This window comes from Panthera pardus, unplaced genomic scaffold, assembly GCF_024362965.1.
Source record: "Panthera pardus isolate Hobbes unplaced genomic scaffold, ASM2436296v1 HiC_scaffold_3, whole genome shotgun sequence".
Taxonomy (NCBI): domain Eukaryota; kingdom Metazoa; phylum Chordata; class Mammalia; order Carnivora; family Felidae; genus Panthera; species Panthera pardus.
In genome coordinates this window covers 31,549,923-31,563,756 of record NW_026526876.1, presented here as the reverse complement: position 1 = coordinate 31,563,756, position 13,834 = coordinate 31,549,923, and positions in this window count along the sequence as shown.

The window sequence follows — 13,834 nt, the reverse complement described above, 5'->3', positions numbered from 1 at the left end:
GCTACTGGATGCATCTCCCAAGGATGGTCGTGGCAGCTGCAGGGCGGATCAGGAGCCTTGAGATGCCCATGAAGCTCTGGGGCCCTGGCTAGACTCACCTGCCCAAAGACCTGAGGAGGAAGCAGCCATTGTCCCAGCTGACTTGGCCACAGTTCACACTGACCACACACCCAGTAATCCTTCCAGAGGCAGCATGTGGCCCCACATGGCCATCACCAGCTTCCTCATCAGATGGAGAAACAGAAACTCCTTTCAATCATAAAAGGAAAGAAAACAGCCCTAGGAGCTGTTGTGGGGACTGAAGGATAAGTCCTTGCCTGGCCCTGGGGGAGTGACATCAACAGAAGGTAGTTTATTGTGAGATTGAATTCTTCCATACAAGCCCTGCAGGGGGACAGTGCCACACACCCCCCCCAAGCTTGCACTCCACCCCCCCCAACCCCCACCCCCGGCATCTGGGAAGACATTTGTGGGGCCTAAGTCATGCTTATGTCCTTCCCATGGACCCCACCAGCACCTATGAGCTCACAGCCAGCACCTGTCTCCACCTGGAGCTGTCTTCCTGGAGGCCGGGCCCACAGTTGCAGGGCCACTGAGCTGGAGAGAAATCCAAACTCCAGGCTCAGCGCTAAATGCCAAGTCAGATTTTTGATTGGACCTTGAGGGCAGGAAGGGGTGGGTGAGTTGCAGAAAACTATATTGGGCCAATCGGAGAAAATTGAGTAAGGCCCGTATAGTAGATATTACCTCATCGGTGTTAAATTTCTTGAGTGTGCTAACCGTGCTGTGGTTTCGTAGGAAAATGCCCTTGTTCTTAGGAAACACACGCTGAAGTGTTTAGGGGTGAACATCTGCAATGTAGTCTCAAACGGTTCAGCAAGAATAAAGAGAGATAAAACCAATGTAGCAGAATGGGAAGAACCAGTAAAGCAAGGCGAAGGGCATATGGGTCCTCATTGTACCATTCAGGCACTTTTTCTGAAGTTTTTGAAGTTTTCAAAACAAAAAGGTGGTGGGGAAAGGGATTTCTCGCTCTGAAATACTTAAAGGGCCGGAAAGCAGCAAAGCTGCCTTCTTTTTAAAATTTTTTTAACAGTATCTATTTTTTTTAACTGTTATCTATTTTTGAGAATGGGGGGGAAGGGCAGAGAGAAAGGGTGACAGAGGATCCAAAGTGGGCTCTGTGCTGACAGCTGAGAGCCCAGTGTGGGACTCCAACTCATGAGCCGAACCGAGCCGTGAGATCATGACCTGAGCTGAAGTCGGACACTTAACCGAGCCACCCAGGTGCCCCAAAGCTGTCTTTTTTTTTTTTTTGGAGGTTAAAAAGATACCCGTAATAGCTAGGATCAACCCACCCGGGGAAAGGCATCTGTTCACAACACCTCTCCGTCCCCCACCACTGCTGTCTCCAGCACCCACGCCCGAGAGGGTGAGTTGGGGAGTTTCTGGACACCCAAGGCTTCATTGAAGGGACCCTAGGTGTAGTCTGAGGAAATGGCCCCAGAGGGAAAGGATCCTGACAGACCCTCCAGAATTGCCTCCCTCCACCCCTATCCCAGCCCGACTCCCAGAGCTCTTAGGGACAGGCTCTCTCCTGCTCAGCTCAGAGACAGAGTTAAATTAAAAAGCAGGGCTGGAGAATGTATTGGGTAGTTGTTCTCGTCCTGAGCGCTACCGCCCCCTAGGGGACAACTTGTGAATTTATGAAGCCGTTTGTAGTTATCACAAGACTGGAGCTCCTGGAGTTTGATAGAAGGCAGGAGGGAGATGCTAAATGTCCTATAAAGTGTAGGAAGGATATCCTGACGCAACCAGGAATTGTCCCGTCCACCACTCAATCTTCCTTTGTCTTTCTGGCCACCCACATACATTAGAAACACATTTATAATTATCTGACCTAGAGGCTAGCCCTATTTCACCCACATCTTTTGTAAATGCTTTTTTTCTTAATTTTTTTAACGTTCATTTATTTTTTTTGAGACAGAGAGAGACAGAGCATGAAGGGGGGAGGGTCAGAGAGAGAGGGAGACACAGAATCCAGAACAGGCTCCAGGCTCTGAGCTGTCGGCACAGAGCCCGACGCGGGGCTCCAACTCACAGACTGCGAGATCACGACCTGAGCCGAGTCGGATGCTCAACCGATTGAGCCACCCAGGCGCCCCTTTTGTAAATGCTTTTAAAATATATTGAGTTTTCCAGGAATAAAACTACCCTGCAATCCTACAGAAGATTTGGCTATATAAAATAATTTTAACGTTTATTTGTCTCCATTAGAACTTTATCAAGGGTAATTCACCATTTCAGAAAATCTTGTCTCCTTGGCCACCTGGCCCGTGTGAGCTGAGTCGCTAACACGACACTCCAGCACTGAGTCTCCATTTACAGCTGCCAGTGATTCATTGCCAGGGATTCCTGTGCATTTACAAGCTTCTGTTCTCTCATGGAGTCAAGCCTGAGCTTTCACACGCAGAAACGCGTATTATTTTATTCTAAATTATTTGTTTCCAATTATTTGTTTTTCCTCTGTATTCCACTTTGAACTTTATATACACTTCTAACGACACCGTGCCTAGGAAAATGGTATTATCTATGAATTTCATTTCTGAAAATTTGTTAAAGGAGGGTGCAAAACATATATTACCAAAAGCAGGCTTTGGATCTGTTTCTACCGAGAACCTCGGAAAGGACCCTGAGAGCTTACCAAGCACGATCCGGCCTCATGTGGTATCGTTGCCTTCTGGGGGCCGCATGTTGTGCCTCTCAGTGTGACGAATGCTACCTAGGGTACATTGGCTACGAGACCAGAGTGGCCACGCCAGAGCTGAGCCCAAACAGAGGCGGAGCCATCCCAGAGGGGCCTGGACCAAAGGGCTGACTGTGTGCATCTCTTTTTTTAAATTTTTTATTTATTCTCTCTCTTTTTCTTTTTAGCTATTTTTGTGTATTTGTTTCTTGCCAGCTAGTGTTGTAGGCACTGGGATACAGCAGGGACCAAGTCACATAAAGTCCCTGCTCACACTTTCTGGGGCAGAAGATACAAACAAATGAGTAAATTTTTATTTTTTATTTTTTTTATTTAAAAAAATTTTTTTTTAACGTTTATTTATTTTTGAGACAGAGAGAGACAGAGCATGAACAGGGGAGGGGCAGAGAGAGAGGGAGACACAGAATCCGAAACAGGCTCCAGGCTCTGAGCTGTCAGCACAGAGCCCCACGTGGGGCTCGAACTCAGGACCATGAGATCATGACCTGAGCCGAAGTTGGACGCCAACTGACCAAGCCACCCAGGCGCCCCACAAATGAGTAAATTAAGACAATTGCAGACAGTGAGTAACTCCTGAGGGCAATACAACAAGTCACGTGATAGAGAGGGCCGGAGATGGTCCAAAGAAAGGGAGAACTAGGGGGTCAGGAGCACCGATGGAGACTGACCCCGGGTGAGGACCTGAGGACCGAGGGAAGGTGGAGCAGGCCGGGATGAAAGGAAGTGCCCAGGTGGGGGGCAGGGATGTCGCAGTAACTTCCATTGAAAGAATATTGTGATAGTTACAAACACAGGCTCTGGATCAGCCGTGGATTCAGTTTCTGACTTCACCCCTTCCCAACGACATGACCCCAGTAAAGTTGCTTAACATCTGAGTCTTTCTTTCTTCATTGTAAGACAGGGGTAATAACTGTACTTACCTCGCACGGTTATGTTAAAGATGAAAAGAGAAGCTTGTACAGAACCTCGATAGAGGTTGTGTGAAACTCGATAGAACGTTAGCAGGATCCACTGTTTTTTAAAAAAATTGTTTTTTGTTTATTCATTTTTTGAGACAAAGAGACACAAAGTGTGAGTGGGGGAGGGGCAGAGAGAGAGAGGGAGACACAGAATCAGAAGCAGGCTCCAGGCTCTGAGCTGTCAGCACAGATCCTGAAGCGGGGCTCGAACTCACAAACCGTGAGATCAAGACCTGAGCCAAAGTTGGACGCTCACCCAGCTGAGCCACCCAGGTGCCCCTACAGGACCTGCTTTCTTAAAACACTGAAATCAAGTACACCAGCGACCATCCTAACATCCAAGATTGAATGAAAGTCCCCTGAAGGGCACTTGAGTACAGATTTCTCGGCTAACTTGTTGGAAGAATTTGTCTCCGTTCTGGGCCTGGGCTTGTTCATCTTTATAATAGCATAATATTCCGGGCCCTACTTCCCTCCCAGGACTCCTGAGTGGTTAAGACAGATGAAATGTGTAAAAGGGATTTGTTACCAGGAAAGGGTGCTGGGGTTGGGGATGGGCGGCTCCTTCCACCCTCCAGCCTTCCTTCCTCGCAGCCGCCTCCTCTCTGCCCCTCCTCAGGCTCCTGGAGGTGACTGTGACTTGACCTCTCTGAGCTGTTTGGGGAGAGCGGTTTCCTCACCTAGGCCCTGGCCTGGTGCTTCAGAGCTAGATCATCAGATTAACAAGAGGAACCCCTCTGATGTCCTAAAAAGAATTCCTCCCATTTTTAATGTGGCGGTTTACAAGGCCTCCTCAAACCCATCATTCTTGTCGAACCTCACATGACATGAATCTCACATGTCGGGGTTATTGTGGACCCATTTTACAGATGAGGAAACTGAATCTTGGAGGGATGAAGTGACCTGTCCAAGTGCCTTTAAGCAGGTACTTCTTGGCCTCTACGGTGTCTGCCTGGAGAAGGGCCAGCAGCGCTCAGTGGGCTGGAAGGACTGGGAGGGAGGACTGGGCTGGGCTGGTGTTAACATCCAGTAGAGCCTGGTGCTACGGGCAAAAGCTCTGATTGACTTGGACTCAGCACGGACCCCACCACTTGGGACTGGGTGACCCTGGACAAGGCCCTTAGCGTGTCATGTATCTGTGAAATGGAGATACCACCCTGCAGTGTTGTTATAAGAACTCAGTGATGGGCTACAGACATTCAAAACACTGTCCTGATTCTTCTGGGCTCCACTCTGCCCCCGGGTCTCTAAGCTCATTATCCTCCCAGCTCTAGTGGTCAATGAGTCAACAACCCAAACTGCCCTTCCATGTCCACCACCCAACCTGTTCAGTTGCTGCCCTTGGCAAACTCTGGGCTCCAGCTCCCGGAGGCCATCAGCCGTGCGCCCAGCGCAGCTGCCCCCGGGGGATTCTCAAGTTCAGAAAAAGGCACAGGGTGGGAAGGGCACTCCACGTACCTTGAGTGGCATGACAGTGGCCGGACCACCAACGGGGTCCAGCTTCTCTCAAGCCTTGCAGCTCAGGGTCCACCCCCTCCCAGGGCAGGGACTGGACGTCTTTACATGTGGGCCCAGGGGAGTTGGGGAAGGGTTTGAAGGACCTGAGCCCCTCTCTTGGCTTTGGCTGCATTTTTAAATTTTTTCACTCTAGTGGGGTCAGATTTTACATCACTGACTTTGTAAATTAAAAAAAATTTTTTTCAATGTTTATTTTTTGGAGTGAGAGAGAGAGAGCGAGCAGAGGAGGGGGCCAGAGAGAGGGAGACAACAGAATCTGAAGCAGGCTCCAGGTTCTGAGCTGTCAGCACAGAGCCTGACATCGGGCTCAAACTCATGAACTGTGAGATCATGACTGAGCCGAAGTTGGACGCGTAACCGACTGAGCCACCCAGGTGCCCCTGATTTTGTAAAATTTCACAGAAAAATGAATTCTTTGGTCCTAAATAAATGCAGTTTGGTTGTCCAAATTCTTTCGAACATAGGGATGATGGAGAAGGAAATGACAATTTATTGAGGAACAACTGTGTGCCTGGCCCTTTACATGGACGTGTTAACACATTTGATCCTCCTGAACTCCCTACTGGGTAACTACAGTTAGTCCATTTCACATTTAGGGTCAAAGAAGTAAGCCAAAGTCACCCCACAGGCAGGAGGCAGAGCTGTAACCCGAGATCAGCAGACGGTGACAAGTTCCTGCCGCTGCTCAGATCCCAACCCATTGTCCTGATTTCCAGGAAAGAGTTGACTCTTGTCCCCTGGCACCGGACACCTGCCTGTCCCAGAGGCCACTCTGGCTTCCTGTAGATTCCCCGGGACCAGTCCTTGCCCTGGAAGTTCACCTCCAGAACATACCATGCTCTCAGGATATACAAAACCGAAACTTTCACCCAGGAATGTGCCCCTCCTCTCCTGTAGGAGGCAGATGCTGGCTTCCATATCTGGATAGAAGAGAAGTCAGCCCATCCTCTCCCGTGTCACGTCCCACCCTGACCCCATCTCGGAGGGACTGATTCTTCTTTGGCCACCTCTGCCCTTGTCTGGCTGAGGGAACCTGATGGTTTTCAATCTCGCGATTGCACAGGGGTCAGGACCAGCTGCCCGGGGGGGGGGGGGGGGGGGGGGGGATGGAGTTCCGGACACTGGGCCAGCAGGATGAGATGGGGTGCAGCCCCGGTGGGGAACCAGGTGGGTTCATGGGAGGAGAAACCCCGGGGGGGGGGGGGGACCAGGACTAGGGAGGAGAGAGGTGGGCTGAGGGGCAGGCGACCGTCTCCCAAGCTAAAGTGGGGGTGGGGGTGGCGGTGCGATGGGAGGGCCCAAGGGGAAGAATCCCCACAACGGGGCAGCTCTATTAACTGAGCGCGTACTTGGTTCAGGCTGCGCGCTGAGCGCTCTGCAGCCACTACTTGACTCTGATGGGGGAACTGCCTCAGTCTCAGTGTCTGCAATGTGCACATCAGGACTCTGTGGCCGGGCTTATAAGTCACGCAGTTCGTAAGAGGAAGAAGAAGTGGAGAATAGTTTCCTCGCCGAGTTCCAGGTTCCTCGTTCCATAAAAAGGGGGCTGAGCGGGATAAGCGGTTCTCAGACCTCAGCCATCTGCAGCTGCAAAAGCTCCCCAGCTGATTCCAATGGGTAGCTGGCATCGAGAACACGGGCTAGAAGATCCCCGATCCCCGGATCCCCGAAGGCCCCTCCGGCCAGGGCCCCTGCAAAGCTAAGGAATCCACTTCCTCTACCGGCCTTCCCCTCCCCCATTCATCCCTCCCCTCCCCCCACCCATCCTGCATCCACCCCACAACTGGATTTGAGGGTACCGCCTAGCATCACTCTCCCCAGGGTCAGTGGGGCCGTCACAGCTCCCTGTAGACTTGGAATCTCGCAGTGGACAGGGAGCAGGGCAGTGCTCACTCACTGCTCAGATGGATACACTGAGCCCAGAGGCGAAGCAAGAATTCCCAAATGCACACTGATTTAGAAATACGGGGGTGGGGTGGGGGACTGGGTGCCTCGGTCAACTAATCCTCCGATTCTTGGTTTCAGCTCAAGTCGTGATTTTTCCGTACGTGGGATTGAGCCCCAAGTCAGGCTCTGTGCTAACAGCTGGGATTCTCTCTCTCTCTCTCTCTCTCTCTCTCTCTCTCTCTCTCTCTTTCTCTCTCTCTCTCTGCTCCTCCCCCACTCATGCTCGCTTAGGCACGTGCTCTCTCTCTCTCTGTCTCCAAATAAACTAACATTTAAAAAAAAAGAAATGCAAGGGAAACTCACAGAAGAAACTTAAAGGGTTTGAAAGTGGATGTCTGGGGCAGGAAAAGAAACAGGACAAGAGGACCGTGTTGTGCTACCATTTGGTTAACATTTATATGCATGTTACTTTTTGCTAAAAATAATAATTGATTTGGGGCGCCTGGCTGGTTCAGTCGGTGGAGCGTGCAACTCTTGACTTTGGGGTCATGAGGTCGAGCTCAAAGTTGGATGTAGAGATTACTTTAAAAACATAGTAACTGATTAAAACACAGCAACAAAGAAAGTGACCTGCCCACTGGCACTGGGCAAGTTACAGCCTATGCCTATGCTGGGACAGGAACCCGTGTCTCCTGATTTCATCCAGTAGCTCTGTTGCCAAACATCCTGCCACAGCCTCTGGCCTGGCCACTGACCCCGTCCCAGGTCCCCTCCCCCACACTATCCAGAAGCCTGCAGGGCCTAGCAGAGTTCCATAGGCTCACCAGTCAGGTGCCTGATGATGAGGGCAGGCGCCAACAACTGCTCACCCCAAGGTGACTCAGGCAGGAAGGGGAAGGAGTAGGTGTGAGGGAGGAGAGGCTGTTTCTGTGCCCTCACTCCAAACTTAATCTTCAGGGCTGCCAGATCTGGCAAATAAAAATGTAAGATGCCCAGTTAAACTTGAATTTCAGACACACAGTGATTATTTTTTTTAAGTGTAAGTATGTCTCAAATATTGCATGAGCTGTACTTATACTAAAAAAATTTCTGGGTCACCTGGGTGGCTCAGTCGGTTAAGTGTCCGACTTCGGCTCGGGTCATGATCTCGTGGTCTGCAAGTTCAAGCCCCGGGTTGGGCTCTGTGCTGACAGCTCGGAGCCTGGAGCCTGTTTCAGAGTCTGTGTCTCCTTCTCTCTCTGCCCCTCCCTCACTCACACTCGGTCTCTCTCTCTCTCAAAAACAAATAAACATAAAAAAAAATTTTTTTAATTTTTTTCTTTTTTTAAAGTTTATTTTTGCAGAGAGAGCGAGAGAGAGAGAGCATGAGGGGGGAGGGCCAGGGAGAGAGGGAGACACAGAATCTGAAACAGGCTCCAGGCTCTGAGCTGTCAGCACAGAGCCCGACGAGGGGCTCGAACTCACAGACAGCAAGATCATGACCTGAGCCGAAGTCGGACACTCAACTGACTGAGCCACCCAGGTGCCCCTAAAAAAATTTTTTTTTAGTAAAAAAATTTCATTTCTACTCTGAGATTCAAATTTAACTGGGAATCTTATGTTTTATCTGGCAACTCAAGAGCCTGGGGGTGAAAGGCCCCATCCCTGGGGCCCTTGTGGCTCTTCTGTGGGGGCAGAACAGTAACTCTAAATGAAGAAAATCCTGCAGGGTGATTGGAAGAATCAGGGAGAGACTGAGAGAACTGGAAGGAAGGAAAGAGAGGGAAGCCGCCCAGTCCTTTATCCAGACCATCGCCTCTGAAAACAGCCATGGGCCTGGCCTGGAGGAATCTCTTCACCAGGGAGATACATCCAGGGACCTCTCCATGCCAGAATTCTCAGTGGAACCTCCTGTCACCTTCGGTGCCTCAACACTAGCACCTGAGGTCATCCAGCTGGGGCTGTAGTAAGAATAGAAACAGACCATATTTATAGAACATATCTATAACTTCTTAAACAAGAGGAAAGGGGAAAGGCAGAAGCCACACAGGAAAAGACCGATCACTAGATTTCCGATGACATAACAAAGACACAACTTGTGACCACAAAAGAAAACATAAACCGGGCTGCCTGGGTGTCTCAGTCAGTTAAATGTTCGACTTCAGCTCAGGTCATGATCTCACAGTCCGTGAGTTCAAGCCCCACTTCGGGCTTTCTACTGTCAGCGCAGAGCTCACTTCGGATCCTCTGTCACCGCCCCCTCTTCCCTTCCCCTGCTCTCTCTCTCTCAAAAATAAACAAACATTAGAAAAAAAAACATAAACAAGGATAAAAGACAAATGACGGATTGAGAGTAGATATCTGCAACATATAAAATATCCAGAATACATAAAGAGCTCCCCCAGTTCAACAGAAAAAAGACAAACACTGAACAAAAATAAAGAATAATGTGATGGTTAGTTTTATGTGTCAACTTGGTGGATGTTTTGGGGTGGGATTCACATTTAAATTGATAGATTTTGGCTAAAGCCAGTTGCCCTCCATAATGTGAGTGGGCCTCATCCACTCAGTTGAGGGCCTGAATAGAACACAAAAAACTGGCCTTTCCAAACAAGGAGAAATTCTCCAGTGCTGGCCCACACTTCAGATTTTGGACTTTTTGCTTCCATAATCACGTGAGTCAATTCTATATAAATTTATATTAAATCTCTTTCTATATACACATCAATCGGTTCTGTTTCTCTGGAGAACCTAATACAAATAAGAACAGGCAATTCACAGAAGAAATACAAATGCAGAATAAGCATATGAAAAAAATGCTCAGCTTCCCTAGAGATCAAGAAAATGCAGAGAAAACAACCACGGAATATCTTTTGTCATTAGATTGGCAAAACATCTTTTTTTTAAAAAAAAATTTTTTTTTAATGTTTATTTATTTTTGAGACAAGAGAGACAGAGCATGAACGGGGGAGGGTCAGAGAGAGGGAGACACAGGGCTCAAGCTCACAAACCGTGAATGAGATCATGACCTGAGCCAAAATCAAGGGTCAGACGCTTAACTGACTGAGCCACCCAGGTGCCTGGCAAAACATCTTTTAAACTGGCATATTCAATGTTGGTGAGTATCTGAAAAGTAAGTTCCCTCAAATAGTGTGAATGGGAGTGTAAACTGGAAAAGAAAGCAATCTGGCAGCAACATTTCAAATGTGCACATCCTTTACCTAGCAATATTACTTTTAGGGATTCAACCTCCATTCGAGCACTCGGAAACATGTTCACACACATTTATTGCATAATTATTTGTCACTGCAAAAAAAAATGGAAACGCACAAAGGTCCCTTAAATGAGACTGGTTAAGTAAACTATGTAGCATCTATAGTGGGAATGTAAAGCCATCCCATGTTCATGAATGGGAAGACTTAGTAAATATTATGTTGGCAATGCAGCCCAAATTGACCTATAGATTCAGTGCATTGCCTATCAAAATCTCAGCTGTCAGAACAGAAACAGATTCTAAAATTCACATAGAAATTTGAGGGACCCAGAATAGCCAAAACAATTTTGAAAAAGAAGCTGGAAGACGCCCGCTTCTTCCAATTTCAAAACTTGCTACAAAACTGTAGTAATCAAGACAATGTGGTATTGGCATGAGGTCAGATGTATAGATCAATGGAATAGAATTGAGAGTCTACAAATAAACCCTCGCATTTACAGTCAATTGATTTTATTTTTTTTTTAAGTTTATTTATTTTTGAGACAGAGAGAGACAGAGCACGAACGGGGGAGGGTCAGAGAGAGAGGGAGACACAGAATCGGAAGCAGGCTCCAGGCTCTGAGCCATCAACCCAGAGCCCGACGCGGGGCTCGAACTCACGGACCGCGAGATCGTGACCTGAGCTGAAGTCGGACGCTTAACCGACTGAGCCACCCAGGCGCCCCTCAATTGATTTTATCAAAATTAACAATCTCAAAGTCTGGCCAAAGGGGCCTGGGAGGGCTCAGGGAATGGGACAAATGGGGATGGACCCTTTGATGTCATATGTCTTTGTGACTCTGGAAGTTTCTTTTCAGTTGCTTCTTTTCAGTCTTCCCTGTTCAAAAAATGATGCACCCTCCTTAAAAGCAAAAAGCAGAGGGAGAGAGATTCCTAAATTGGAGGGCTTAAAGACACTGGAGTATTTCTTGAAGAATGTGAAAAATGTTCTGCGGTTTTGGGGGGAACTGTACCCTATCCACTGAAGTGGGGTTTCACTGCATCCATTTTAACAAGTAAATGCATTTTGCTTATAGTAAATATATTTCACATTTCTTTGCCATAGTAATCAAAATAACTGCATGTGATTCAGATTTTTCTAAAGCTTGGACTCATACGTTGATTGTTAATTACCTTGTCCTTTGAGAGTGATACCCACAGGGCGCACCGACCTATCCAGGACCGTTTGCCCCTACACCCAGTGTCTCCAGGATGTTAAGCTTCTAAGTCCTTCAGTCTGTCTTTTGCATTTTGTTTCTGTTGAATGCTTTTAATCCATGCTCAACTCCAAGTGACTCCTTCTAGAAACTTCCGTGCACACATCCCCTGGTATTTCTCTCATCTACTGTTTCTGGGAAGTCGGGTAACATTTATTAAAAATATATGAAATAAGTGGGGCACCTGGCTGGCTTAGTTGGTAGAGCATGAAACTCTTGATCTTAGGGTGCTGTAGAGCCCCACGTATGTGTTTGTGTATGTGTATGTGTATATATGTATACATATACATATATAAAATAAGACAAAAGAAGCTGTGTGAAAGAAACTTTGAGCTCTTTCATGGAGACGGTTTATGATCCTTTTGAGAGGGCTTCTCAACCTCAACACTACTAATATTTCAGGCAGAATAATCTTTGTGATGGGTGTCGTCCTTTGCATTAGAAGATGTTTAGGGGCGCCTGGGTGGCTCAGTCGGTTAAGCGTCCGACTTCAGCTCAGGTCACGATCTCGCGGTCCGTGAGTTCGAGCCCCGCGTTGGGCTCTGGGTTGATGGCTCAGAGCCTGGAGCCTGCTTCCGATTCTGTGTCTCCCTCTCTCTCTGCCCCTCCCCCATTCATGCTCTGTCTCTCTCTGTCTCAAAAATAAATAAACGTTAAAAAAAATTAAAAAAAAAAAAAAAAAAGAAGATGTTTAGCAGCATCCCTGGCCTCCGCCTACCAGATGCCAGGAGCACCTCCCCCTTGTTGTAACAACCCAGAATATCTCCGCACACTGCCAAATGTCCCTGGTGTGCAAATCGCTCCTTTAAGGATATTTTTCGTGAGACTCGTTTCAATCACTCTATTTTTTTTCCTCCCGCGTTTATTTTTTACATGGGTCTGTGTAGTTGTGATTAAGAGGCTCATTTATTGAGTAGCCTAACATTTCATGAAAAGTGTGCGTGCACGCGCTTTGTTAATGGAAGCGTGAGCTATACTCCTTTGCCTCAGGATATACAGGGAGGAAACTGCACAAAGGCCACGAGCAGGCAAAGAGTAGTCTTGATTCTCAGCAGGAGCCTCCATCGTTCCCCAGACCTCTAGCCCCAGGCTGAGCACCGCTGCTACACAATCCCTCCACCCTGCCACTCCCCCACTGCAGACTGCCACCACCCCTAAGTTGGGCTGTTTGTCCCCTCTCCCTGCCTCGCACTCAGCTCAAGCTGTTTACCCTGCAGTGCCCCACTCTGTATAACCAAATATGGCCCTTCCTCCCAGGCCTGGAACGAGGCTTTCTCTGGGCCTCTCCTCTCCCCTGGTGCATCTATCAACCACCTCGGCCTGAGCCAGGTCCTTTGGCACTGGGCGCCTGGCTTTTTTTGCTGGCTAATCTGTTCCGTGTGGTACACTTCTCTCCTCACGGGCCATGTCAGTTCCTGGAAGGCAGGGCTGACTCAAACAAGGAATCCATTTTTACTATGCACCCACCCCCAGCCCAGCCTTGTGCCAGGCACCCAACAGCATCTCGAGCCCACAACGTTGAACTTGGCATTTAATCCCTGCCCAAGGCTGCTCTTCCCATCTGGTTTCCTAAAGCTCTCCCCCCACCCCCACCCCCACCCCCCTGTCTAGGCACTTCTCCAACCCCTCCCCACCTGCCAGTTAAAATCCTCCCAGATTCAGCTCAAAAAGGTGCCCTTAAGGTGGAATTAAATCTTTTCCTTCCTGCCGAGAGCCAGCCTATCACCTCTTCCCTACACACATCTGCAACACCTGGCACACGACTTTGCATTTTACGTTAGATCTAACGTGAGCCTGTCTCACCTTCTCCACCCACTCACACCCCGCTGCCGGCGCCCTAAGGAAGGGGACTGAGAGCTGTTTATCCTTGCCCTCCCGACTCTCTTTCAACTCCTTTGGGGCCTGGCTGCCCAGCATTAATGAGTTTGTTGAACAGAATAGAAACAGGTGCACAAACGTCCCTAATCCAGAAGCTGACATCCCGTAAACGTCCTTGAACGCACTGTGTACGGGGTAGCTCCCTTGTTGGTCAATGTCTTCAGACAGGCACTGTCCTACCTTGGGGCAAACTCTACCAGGCGCCCGTAACCCTGCCGAGCCGGGCCCCGACGTCACATGATTGTCCAATCACATGATCCCGCAAAAAGTGGGGGAGGGTGGGAAGAGAGACGTAGGGAGGGGGGAAAGAGAATTGAGTAAGAAAGCAGCACAGCTTTCCAGGCTGGCCCCGCCTCTACATCGACCAATAGCCAGT